We start from the raw sequence: 12,482 nt of genomic DNA on the forward strand, positions 1-12,482 counted from the left end.
CTGGGAACCCATTTCACAGACAAGCAGGTCCCTGACTATGGCACCTCTCCCAGCCCAGACCTGCCTGGATCCCCCACCTCCCCTCCCCACCTGGCACTGCCCAGATCCCATCATACACCTTCGAAGCTGCACCTTGACACGGTGTACTCTCTTGTCTTCAGATAAGGAGTGAGAGGAGGGTCAAAGTCTCCATTTATTAGTTGATTGGGAGGGTGGGAAGATTAGCTCTTCAAAATTCTTGTCTTGAGGGCTTCCACCTCCACCTCAGCCAGTTGCCTTTTGCAAACAGACACAAGTTCCATTTGAACAAAGAACTTACAACCAGGGAAACAAGAAGAATGCTGTCCAGGGGTGGAGGTTAGGCAGGGTTCCCTAACACCACCCCTACCCCAGTCACCGCCCTGTGGTATTTGACCACCCAGCCCTTTCATGGCGCCAAATAATCCTTTTTATTTATCTCTTTACTCATTTATCCTCTCCTCCATAATATAGCATATCTGTGTCTGGCTTGATCACTGTTATATCTAGAACCCAGCTGGGTACACAATAGGTGCTCAATAAATATTGAAGGAAAGAATGGTTGAGTCGCTTACTGTTTGCTAACATGGTCTGCTATCCATATCCACCACGAGACTGTGAGCTCCACGTAGGCAGTAACCACGTGCATCAGGGTCACCACAGGGCCCCCATGTCCAGCACAGAGACTCCAGCCTCTCCTTTCCTCTAGCAGTACGTCTGCATGCTGGATGCTAGACTGGATATTGATGAGTGAAATTAGTCACCCATGTGTGAGTTCCACGTGTCGAGGAAACTTGATTCATCTCGTTCTCTGTGGCATTCCCAGGGCCTGAAACACCACCTGGCATAGATCAGGTGCTTGATGAAAGTTTGTGAAATTGAGGAAGGAACCCAGCTCTCCTGGGTGCTTCTCTTTTCTCTGGAGTAGAATATAATAATAATTGCACTTTCTTCCCTTCTTCCCTTTTCTGCTCTTGCTCTTTGCTGCTGTCAGCCTCTGCCTCATACAGAACTTACAAAGCTCAAGATTGAATCTTATTTTTGCTGTTTACTCTGTTGTGGGCAGTAGGCCAGTGACTTAACTTCCCTAGGCTTGTTTCCCCATCTGTAAGGTAAGCATAATATTACTTGTGGTTTTCTTTTTTCTTTCTTTTTCTTTTCTTCTTAAGAGAGCTGTTGTAAATAGCCAAGGAGACAATTCTTGTGAAGTGTACAGTAGAAATGTTTGCTTAAATACATATTTAAATACTAGGGGACAGTGACTGATAACCTCCAGGGTGGGCCCAGCGAGCCCCACCCCGGCCTGGCACTCATGGCCTTGTGCAATTCTCCTGTTCAGGCGGGAGGTTGAATTTACTGTTACACTTCTAACAGATAGGATATGGCAGATGTGACTTCAGAGATGCGACTCAATTATGAAATGTTTTTGGTGTACGTCTTGGGCTCCTTCTGGCTTCCTCTTGTACCAGTCTTTACAGAAGATGAGGCCACCCTCCTGCAGAGTCATGCCTGGCAGAATTGAGGCCTCCCACCAACAGCCATGTGAGGGAGCCATTTTGGAAGCGGCTCCTCCAGCCACAGATCGGACCTTCCGATGAGGCCACTCTGGCCACACAGTCTCTGCTAGCCTGCAGTCTCATGAGAGAACCCAATCCAGGCCCATCCAGCTGAGTCACAGCCAGATTCCTGACCCTGAGAAACTGTGTAAGATAACGAAGTTTTTCTTGTTTTAAGGCACCATGTTTAGGGATGATTTGTCACACAGAAATTGATCTCTAATATAAATGCACCCAAGAGAAATAAAAGCACATATCCACACAAGACCTGTACTCAAATGTTCACAGCAGCTTTATAGATAACATCTCCAAACTGGGAACGACCGAAATAAATGTCCACCAACGGGTGAGTGGAACAAACGAACTGGTCAACCCAGGCACTGGAATATTATTCAGCCGTGAACAGGAAAAGCCCTCCTGCCCTGTGCCAACACGAAGGGATCATATGTGCTTTATGCTGAGTGAGAGAAGCCAGTCACAAAGAGGATGTCCTGTCTGATTCCACTCATATAAAATTCTGGAAAATGTCAGCTATGGAAGTCCAGTGTGACTAAAAGTGGATTGCTGACTGCCTGCGGATGGAGTAGGGGCAGGGGGGGCTAAAGGGAACTTTTGGGGATGATGGAAATGTCAGTTCACCACTGTGATTCTGCCCACGGTTGCTCGGGGGGTGGGGGGGCATATGACCAACCTCATCAAGTTGTACATTTTAAACATGTGCAGTTTGATGTGTCATTGAAACCTTAATAAAGCTGTAAAAAAATAATAAATGTTCCAAGAGGTGGTACTTGTAAAGCATATAATAGGTGCTTAATAAATGCTTAAATGTTAAAAAGGACACTAAACAGGGGCAGGCAGTGTGGGGCCTGCAGTTAAGGGCAGAAAAACAAATCAGATGGGAGAAGAATTGGTGAGTTCATTTATTCCTCTGAGTATTTATTCATTAAATGTCATCTGTCACACCCCCTCCCGGCAGCAGCTCTGCCCTGGCATCAAGGGGGGAAGAGTGGGGAGTAGCAGGGAGCAGACCACCACGGGGCGTCTTCCGTTCTCATCCATCCACTAAGTGCCAGCAATGAGCCCAGAGCTGGGCGGGTGCTGGGAAGACCCCCAGTGAAGAAGATGGGGAACCGAGTCCCACAGGGAGATGGTGAACTAGCCCCGGGGCCCAGCCAGTGCTAAACGCTGACTCTGCCTTCCCCATATCCACAGGCCCAGACAACAAAGTCCACCCACCACTGCCACACCTTGATGGCTGGAGGGGCCTGCCCTCCTGGCTCACTGGGCCTCCTCGTCTCCTCCCCAAGGACGTTGGACTCCATGCCTTGAGGAGTTTGATTTTATGAGGGGGCCCAGGAGCCAGGGCACAGAGCCGTTTTCCTGGCACAGAGCTGAGAGCAAAGGTGAGTGGGGCCCAGGGCAGGAGGCGGGCAAGGCAGAGGGGCATCTAGGGTCAAAATGCCAGCTCTGGAGTCGGGTGGCAGATTCCACAGAACTCAAGTCCTTACCCTTCTACACCCCTCATGGCTGAAAACAGCGCTCACTACCTCCCCCTGTAAAGAAAATTGGCACTACCTAGTGGACACAGCTTCAGAAGAACTGGAAAGGTGGCTCACACCCAGATCCTGCCTTATGCCCCCACCCAGCACTGTCACCAAACTGCAGGCAGAGAAGATATTTGTTTGTCTCCTTTTATATTTTTTGAGATTTTATTTATGTTAGAGAGAGGAGAAGAGAAGAAGAGAAGGAGAGAAACATCAATGTGTAGTTGCCTTTCATATGCCCCCTACTGGGGACCTGGCCTACAACCCAGTCATGAACCCTGACTGGGAATCAAACTAGCCACCCTCTGGTTCGCAAGCCGGCACTCAATCCACTGAACCACACCAGCCAGGGCTGTTTCCACTTAATTTTAGTTTCTCAAAGATAGTATGAGCCAAGAAGACTTAGGGGGTCTGGGTCATGGTTTTGTTCTTAGCACCCAACTCTTGGCCTGAACCACAGTAGGTGCTCATGAATGTTTTTGGCACAGCTCCATTAGATTAGCTCTTACTCTTTACCAAAACTTGGCATACAGATGTCCAAGAAGCACTTAGGAAAAATCAATTAAAAAATACAGTAAGTTACAGTTAGACCAGAATGACTAACATAAAATAATCTGACCTTTCTAAGTGCCAATAAAAATAGGGGCAATTAGTCCTGGCTGGTGTGGCTCAGTGGATTGAGTGCCAGCCTGCAAACCAAAGGGTTGCTGGTTCAATTCTTGGTCAGGGCACACACCTGGGTTGTGAGCCCCAGTAGTGGGCATGTGAGAGACAACCACACACTGGTGTTTCTCTCCCTCTCTTTCTCCTTCCCTTCTTTTCTCTCTAAAATAAATAAATAAAAATCTTTTATTAAAAAATAGAGGCAACTAGAACCCTTATCCCCAGCTGATGGGAAAGCAAAATGGCATGGCAGGTTTTCAAAAGGTTAAGCACATACCTACATCAGATCTAGCCATTTCATTCCTAGATATTTCCCCTACATAAGTGAAAACACACATCCACACAAAGATTTGCACACAGATGCTCAGGGCAGTCTCATTTTGAGCAGCTAGTAGACTGTCTGGGTCTTTCTTATCCCACACACACTTGCCCCTCCCTCAAGCTGTGTGACTTTCAGGAAACAGTTGTCCCTCTCTGAGCAAGGCATCAGTATATCTGCAAGAAGAGCAATCCAAGCAGAGGAGACAACTCATGCAAAGTTCATGGGGCAGGACAGGACCCGGCATGTTGGAGGAACACATATGACTGGAGCACAGTGACTGAGGGGGAGAGAAGGAGGTGAGGGCATGGAGGGAACAGGAAGGGGGTTGGGGAAAGGGGAGGCAGGTGGTGCAGGGCCTTGTTGGGCTCTTACCTTAAGTGAGATGGGAGTTCTGGCAGTAGTGCAATAGGCAGAGACCTAACTTTGGGGCTCGCAAGCGCCCCCTGATGGCTGCTTCTGGGAGGACAGGCTGTGTTAGGGGCCGAGGATTCCAGCTCCAAGACCAGGGCCAAGGGGACCAACCGTGCTGGTCTACACAGTAGATGATGGGGGCTGGACCACAGTGGACACTGTGGGAATGGTGAGAAGTGGGCTAGTCGATAATAACCCAGACTCTGATCCCACAATTTCTGGGTTCAAGTCCCAACGCCATGACATTGACCTGTGACCTTGAAGCAGTGATTCAACCTTCCTCCATTTCCATTTTTGTAAAACAGATACTGTGCAACATTTACCTACCTCAGAGGTTTTAATTCATGCCAAATGCTTAAAACAATGTTTAGTGCACAGTAAACAGTCTGAGTGTTGTTTTTTGCTATAATAATAACAATTATCATTATAGTTTATTTTTCCAGTGAGGCAGCTGTGAACGGTGATTCTCACCTGAAGGTGATTATGCCCTACCAAAAACAGTAATGTTGGTGACATTTCTGATTGTCATACTTGGGGTGCTCTTGGAACCGAGTGAGTGGGTGCCAGGGATGCTGCTCAACACCCCACAGTACCCAGAATGTGGCCCCACAAAAAGTGACCCCACCCCGATGTCCAAGTGCAGAGTGGGGGACCCTGAACTAGACTGTCTGGGGTGCTGTGCAGTATCCAGCACAGAGCCTGGCCCACGGTGGGTGCTTCCCAAGGACGTGCAAGCTGAGGGACGTAGTGCCCTTAGCTCAGCTTGTGCCCAAGTCGCAGGATCCTGGGACATGCTGCCCCCGTGTGGACAGTTGTGGAACCGCGCCCGTGGGCCGGGGACCACGCTGCCTGCACCGCCTGACCTAGGGGAGGGTCTCCACGCAGCGCTGCCCGCCAGCACTTTCTACGAAGTCGGCACTATTGTAGCTTGGGGCTGTCAACATGCCAGCTGCTTGTGGTCACAGCCCTTCCGCTGTGTGTGCCAGAACAACGAATAAAATTTTTTTCATTTCAATTACTCTACATTTAAATGCAAATAGCCAGGTGTGCCCCTCCATGACCAGGCTGGATAGCTCAGTTTGTAGAGAAAACAGGGGGTTGGAGGGCTGGTGTGTGTGTCTCTGGGTTGGTGGGCATGTTTGTTTTTGTGAACATTTTAAAAACTAATGTATATATCCAATGCTTACTAACTTCAGACCCTGTTCTGAGCTCTTTACTCCCATCCACTCCAGTCTTTGACTCAAGCACTTTAAACAAGTAGATACCAACTTTATATTCATTTTATTTTTTAAAGATTATATTTATTTTGTTTTTCTAGAAAGGGGAAGGGAAGGAGAAAGAGAGGGAGAGAAACATCACTGTGTGGTTTCCTCTGGCACACCCCCTACTGGAGACCTTGCCTGACACCCAGCTGTGCGCCCCCACTGGAAATCCAACTGGCAACCCTTTGGTTTGCAGGCTGGCATGCAACCCACTGAGCCACATCAGCCAGGGCTCTGCTCATGTTATAGAAGAAAAACTGAGGTCAGAGACGACAGCTGCCCAAGTTTTCTTACTCCATGCTAAACCCCAGCTAAGGGGCACACCCACATGACTTTCCCTTCCCACTCTCCGTCCCCCACGGATGTGCATCTCCTAAACACAAGGGTCCCCATGAGACTTGCAACCAGGGGAGTGATGGGCAGCAGCAGCTCACCCAGGGCTAACCCCTCAGCTGTCTCCACAGCCCCTTTTCTCTGGCATCCCAGCAGCCCCGCCTGGGCTCTCCTGTTGCTTCTTCTGTCCTAGGCCCTTCCTTGTTTCACTGTCCTCAGCTTTAATAAACATATTCTCAGAATTAAAAAAAAAATCAAAATAAACCCCAGCTAAATGACCATCATGCCTGATTTTTCCCTACCCTCACAACTTTCTGGAACTGTTAGGACTCCCATTTGCAGATGAGGAAATGGGCTCAAACAGAGGATGCTCCCTGGTCGCTGTCACTCAGTGAGCAGTATGCCAGAGCAAGAATTCGAACCCACATCTCTCCATTAACCATGAACCCAAACTGCCTCCCCGGAGTGGTTTGCAGGGGAGAGGGCCTGGGGAAGATTGGGGAGATATGTGCAGGGCTGGGAACTAGCCAGACTTGAGTCTGAATCTCACGTCTGTCAATTCCTGGCTGTGTGATCTTAGGGGAGTGTCTTGCCCTCTCTGGGCCCCTGGGTCTCCTTGGTGATAGCAACTTCCTCCTGGGGCCATTCAGGGAATTAAATTACATAATTCCTTGTTTTAGTCTGCTCAAGCTGCTGTAACTAAATGCCATACACTGGGTGGCTTAAACAACTGAGATTTATTTTCTCACAGCTGGGGAGACTGCAAGTCTAAGACCAAGGTGCCATCAGGGTCGGTGCCTGATAAGGGCTGTCTTCCTGGCCTGCAGATGGTTGCCTTCTTGTTGTGCCCTCACATAGTAGAGAGAGCTCTGGTCTCTTTCTCTGCTTACAGGGGCACTAAGCCCACCCAGCAGAGGCCCAGAGACCTACAGACACGAGTGCAGAGCCACATGGCCCACCAGATGCAAAGCTGCTGCAGGCACTTGGCCCTTGGATGTCTCAGGAGAGGCAGCAAGGGCCTCTGGAAGGCAAGCCAGGTGGGCAGCCACACCTCCCAATCCCTGCAGTCCCCAAATGTCCCCAGGTACTCCCAGTGACATGCCTGCTGAAGGTGGCCCCCTAATCACTATGCCTAATTATTTCACAGTGCCAAGGAAATGCTGGGAACACCTCTTAATGGCCTTTAAACACCCCAACAGCAGCTCCTGGCCCTGCCAATGCCAGGTTCCCAAAGGTGCAGCCAGAAGCTCCAGGGAGAAGAAGAAATACAAAAACAAACCATGTTCGTCGTCAAGCTTGACCCTGGGAGGAAGGGACAAAGACTTGGGTGCCCAGCCCCTTCTAGACTGGGGAGCCTCCAGCCAGGCCACATTCTCTCTGAGCCTCTATTGAGCTTATCTGCACAATGGGTTACTAGTAAATGAAAGAATACATGAAGAAAAACAGCTCCCGGCACATACGAGGCCCCTGCCATCAGCCTCGTCATTATTGCTGTTTGTTCATTTATCTTTCCTGGATTTCATGAGCTGTAGAAAAAACACCTGAGGGCTGTGGGAACGAGGGAGCTGCTCTCTCCACTGCAGGGCTGGACTCGGGGGAGACAAGGGAGATGTTTACCTGGGTTCCAGGTTTGAGGGGCTAATAACGAGCATCGGAGAGGATGTGGAGAAAGTGGAACCTGCAGGCACCGCTGGTAGGAATGAAAAATGGTGCAGCCGCTGCGGAAAACAGGCTGGAGGTTCCTCAAAAGGTGAAACATTCAGTTTTCACCTGACCTAGCCATTTCACTCCTAGGTGTCCACTCAAGAGAAATGAAAACCTATGTTCACAGGAAAACTTGTACATAAATATTCATAGCAGCTTCATTCATATAGGCAAAATGTGGAAACAATCCAAATATCCATCAGCTTAAGGATAAATAAAATGTGATATGGATAAATATCTAAAATGGAATATTATGCGGCGAGGAAAAGGAGTGAAGCACTGGCACTCACTGCAACATGAACAAACTTTGGACATGTGATGCTCAGTGACAGACGCAAAAGGCAACACAGTGTGTGATTCCATGTATGTGACATGTCCAGGACAGGCACATCCAGACAGAAAGTGGATTTGTGATTGCCGGGAGCTGGGGAGAGGGGTGGGAACGGGGCTTCTTCTTTGGAGTTCTGAATGAATGAAATGAGCTGGTCACAGACACTGTGTGACTCCACTCACAGGAGGTCCCTAGAAGAGTTAAATCCAGAGAGACAGGAAGTAGAGGGTGGGAGCTAGGGGCTGGGGGAGGGGAGTTAGTGTTTAATGGGGACAGCAAGTCAGTGTGGGAAGGTGAGAAGGTCATGGAGACCGATGGTGGGGATGGCTGTACAACAGTGTGAGTGTGCTGAATGCCACTGAGCTGTGCACCGAGAAATGGTTAAGACAGTAAATTGTAGTTAACTACCATCCGTTGATACACACTTGTTTCCACTTTCAGCTGTTGTGAATAACACCACCACCAACATTGGCATACAAATACGTTTGAGTTCCTGCTTTTAATTCTTTGCAGTATACACCTCAGAGTGGAATTGCTGGGTCGTATGGTAATTCCACGCTCAACGTTTCGGAGAGCTGCCATTCCATTTCCCGCAGCACGGCCTCACTCTCCGGTCCCACCAGCCGTGCACGAGGGCTCCGATTTCTCCAGGAAAAATGGTATTTTCCATTTTCTAATATTAACCATCCTCGCGCATGTGAGGTTGCATTTCATTGTGGCTTTGATTTGCACCTCCCTAGTAATTAGTGACGTTGAGCATCTTTTGATGTGCTTCTTGGCCTTATGTGTGCATTTTTGGAAAACTGTCTATCCAAGTCCTTTGCCCATTCTTGTCTTGGGTGGTTTATTGTTGTTGAGGTGTAGGAGTCTTTTTTTTTAATTCATTTTTTAAAGATTTTATTTATTTTTAGACAGAGGGGAAGGGAGGGAGAAAGAGAGGGAGAGAAACATCAATGTGTGGCTGCCTCTCCCATACCCCCAACCAGAGACCAGGCCCACAACCCAGGCATGTGCCCTGACTGGGAATCGAACCGGCGACCCTTTGGTTTGCAGGCCGGCACTCGATCCACTGAGCCACATCAGCCAGGGCAAGGTGTAGAAGTCTTTATATATTCCAGAAAATGCACCCTGCTCAGATACAAGATTTGCCACTATTTGCTCCCATTTGGAGTTGTAGTTTCATTTTCATGATGTCCTTCACTCGTGTTCTTAATTTCTGTGAAGTCCAACGTATCTCCTTTTCCCCTCCTTGATATTTCTGTGGGCCTTTCACAAGGTTTTCAAACTCAGTTTGTCCAACATGGAACTAGCAAACCACCCAGACAGGGTCTCTCTGGCCAGCTCCCTCTCACGATGGCTCTACGCGCCATCCCTGCCACCCCTCCGTTTGGTCAGCCGGCCAATGCTAACCGCCACCCTGCTGAATCTGGCTTGTATCCAGCCCCTTCCCGCCCTGCCCGGCCCCCACCCCCATCTGGCCTCCCTCCCATCTCCACCTGCCCGTTTTCCTCTCTGTTCCCTGAGGTTTTTCCCACCAGGACTCAGGTGCCCACTGGGCACATTGCCGAGGCCCCATCGTGCTTTTAGGGGCTTGTAACATGTTTTAATTTCCTTTAAAATCAGGAGAAAACAGTGATGATAATAATCACAAGTATATCATCATACATCTAGCCTAGATAATACCTGTCTGTGTACCAACGCTATGGTAAAATATCTTAATATTTTTTGCAGAGGAAGGGACCCATGAAAATCACAAGGCCGCCCTGCCTCTTGCTCTCCCAGAAGCAGCCAGAGGGAGGCTTCGGAAGCCAAATAAGATCACATTGTCCTCCTCTGGTACTGACAGACCTTCCGTGGCTCCCCAGCACCCTCTGAATGAATGCAGAGTCCAAGGCCCTGCTGGTCCGCCCCATCACGCTCCCCATCTCCTCTCTCCTCTCCCCTTCCCACTCCCCTCCAGCGTCCCCCGTGACTCCCAGTCTCAGCAGCTTGGTCCCTTCCTCTGGGCTTTGGCACGCGCAGGCTTCTCCAACCAAGTCAGCTGTCAACTAGGTAACCTCCACATCATTCATTTTAGGGGAACCCTTACAGGACAAACCTCGGGCCTCCAGCAAAGGTCAGGTTCATTGTCACAAACTCTCCTGGGAAGGAACTCTCCACCCTCTTCTAATTTGTCACTTGGCTCTTATTAAGGCACCAAGGTCCCTCCCTCCTTGCAATGGCGACATCGGGGTCAGGTCACTCCCTGTGGTGGACCGTCCTGGGCACTGTGGGGTGTCAAGCAGCATCACCGGCCCCCACCCACTGGACGTCAGGAGCACTGCCTCAGTGTGACAAGCACAGATGTTCCCAGATACTGTGAAGTGTCTCCTGGGGGCAGAACCACCCCTGGTTGGGAAACCACATTAGAGTGGCAGATAAATGCCTGCCTCCCCAGCTACGCTTGCATCAGGTGGAGCGGGAGCCCATCCTTCCTTCCTGAGGCTCCAAGGCACACGCTCCAGGCAGAACGGACGGCACTAGTCAGTCCCAGGGACTGGGCTGCATGAGGCTGGAAGAGCAGATCTCGGTAGAGCTGTGCTAGGGACTGAATTTTGTACCCCACCCCCAATGTCTGTGTTGAAGCCCCAACCCCTAATACGATTGCATCCGGAGATGGGGCTTTCAGGAGGTAAGGTTAAATGAGGTTGTCAGGGTGGGGCCCTGATCGGACAGCACTGGTGCTTCTAAAAACAGGGGAAGAGAGAGATCTCTCCACAGTGTTCACCCAAGAGAGGCCACAGGAGGACAGCAAGAAGGGGGCCGTGTGCAGGCCAGGAAGAGAGTTCTCACCAGAAAGAGAATAGCTAGCCCCTTGATCTTGGGCTTCCCAGCCTCCAGGACTGTGGGAAATAAATGTTTATTATTTAGAAGCCACCAGGTCTGTGGTGTTTGGTTATGGCAGCCTAAGCTCACGCAGCTGCATTCTGCTTTGACTGGGCAGCCCAGTCCTGACAGAGATACGTTTCATATCAGCTGAGATTCACTGAGCACCTACTGGGTGGCAAGTGTCATGCGGGGAATGAAAAAGACTAAATCCAAGCCTTGCTGACACTCAGGTCTTGTGGGGGCAATAAGCATATAAACGGAAATATAAAGGCAGAGCCATTATTATTAAGAAAAATATAGAAAGGCCCTGGCTGGTGCCGATTAGTGGATTGATTGCTGGCCTGCAAACCTAAAGGTTGCTGGATCGATTGCCAGTCAGGGCACACGCCTGGGTTGCAGGCCAGGCCCCCAGTTGGGGGTATGTGAGAGATAACTAATGGATGTCTCTCTCACATGTCGTATGTTTCTCTCCCTCTCTTTCTCTCTCCCTCTCTAAAAATAAATAAAATCTTTTTTAAAAATATAGAAGGGCTAGTGAGTGGTGTCAGGAAATTTTAAGGAGGTGCACAACATCCTGTCTGAGGAACTGATATCTGAGCTGAAACCTGGAGGAAGTGTGGTGATATCTAGAGGAGGATCCTGCAAAGCAAAGAGCACGGCCTGTGCAAAGGCCCTGAGGCAGGATAGGCCTGGCGTGTTAGAGGAACAGGAAGGAGGCCTGTGAGGCTGGAGCAGAGTGACAAGGGGGAGAGAGAGAGGAGGTGAGGGCAGGGAGGGGGCAGGGTGAGGGGTAGGTTGTCTGGGGTCACTTGGGCCAAAGGGAAGACCTGGCCTTTTGCCACAAGGAGAGCGGGAGCCCTGGAGGGCTGTGGGCAGAGGAGGGATGGGATCTGAGTCAAGTTTTGGAAGCCTGTCAGCTCTGCAAGGGGAGGAATTTTGGTTCACCCTGGTCACTGCTGTCAGCCTCCACTTAGAATCCTGCTTGACACACAGTAGGTACAATAGATATGTGCTGAGAGAGTAGGTGAATAATAGCTCCTTTGTGTGTGGGGGAGACCAAGAGCAGTAAAATCACATGGCCCCAGGTCACCCCGCCAGGTTACGGCAGGCCATGGCCTGAGTGCAGAGCTGGACAGCTGAGGCCCCAGCTCCGCCAGACCTAGCAGAGGGAGTCCCCGTGCCCTAATGGTGGCCACCTGTTCCTTCCCCTGCCTGTGATTAATGGCCACGCAGCCCCATCCATCACTTGCCAGCTAGCGCCTGGCTCTGCCCGGGAGGCCATGGGGCCCAGCACTCATTTGTAAGCAGGCAGCCAGGCTCGTCTCAGATGGTTGGTGACGTGAGACAGATCCCCGCTCCAATCTGGTCCCAGATGTGGTCCTGAGAACCCCAGGGAGAGAAAAGACCAGGCTGCGGACCCAAGGGGCTGTGGCTGAGTAGGGACTAAGGGGGGTGGAATGGTAGTTGCCC

The sequence above is a fragment of the Phyllostomus hastatus genome, unplaced genomic scaffold (genome assembly GCF_019186645.2).
Source record: "Phyllostomus hastatus isolate PE091 unplaced genomic scaffold, TTU_PhHast_1.1 phas_contig_159, whole genome shotgun sequence".
Lineage (NCBI taxonomy): Eukaryota > Metazoa > Chordata > Mammalia > Chiroptera > Phyllostomidae > Phyllostomus > Phyllostomus hastatus.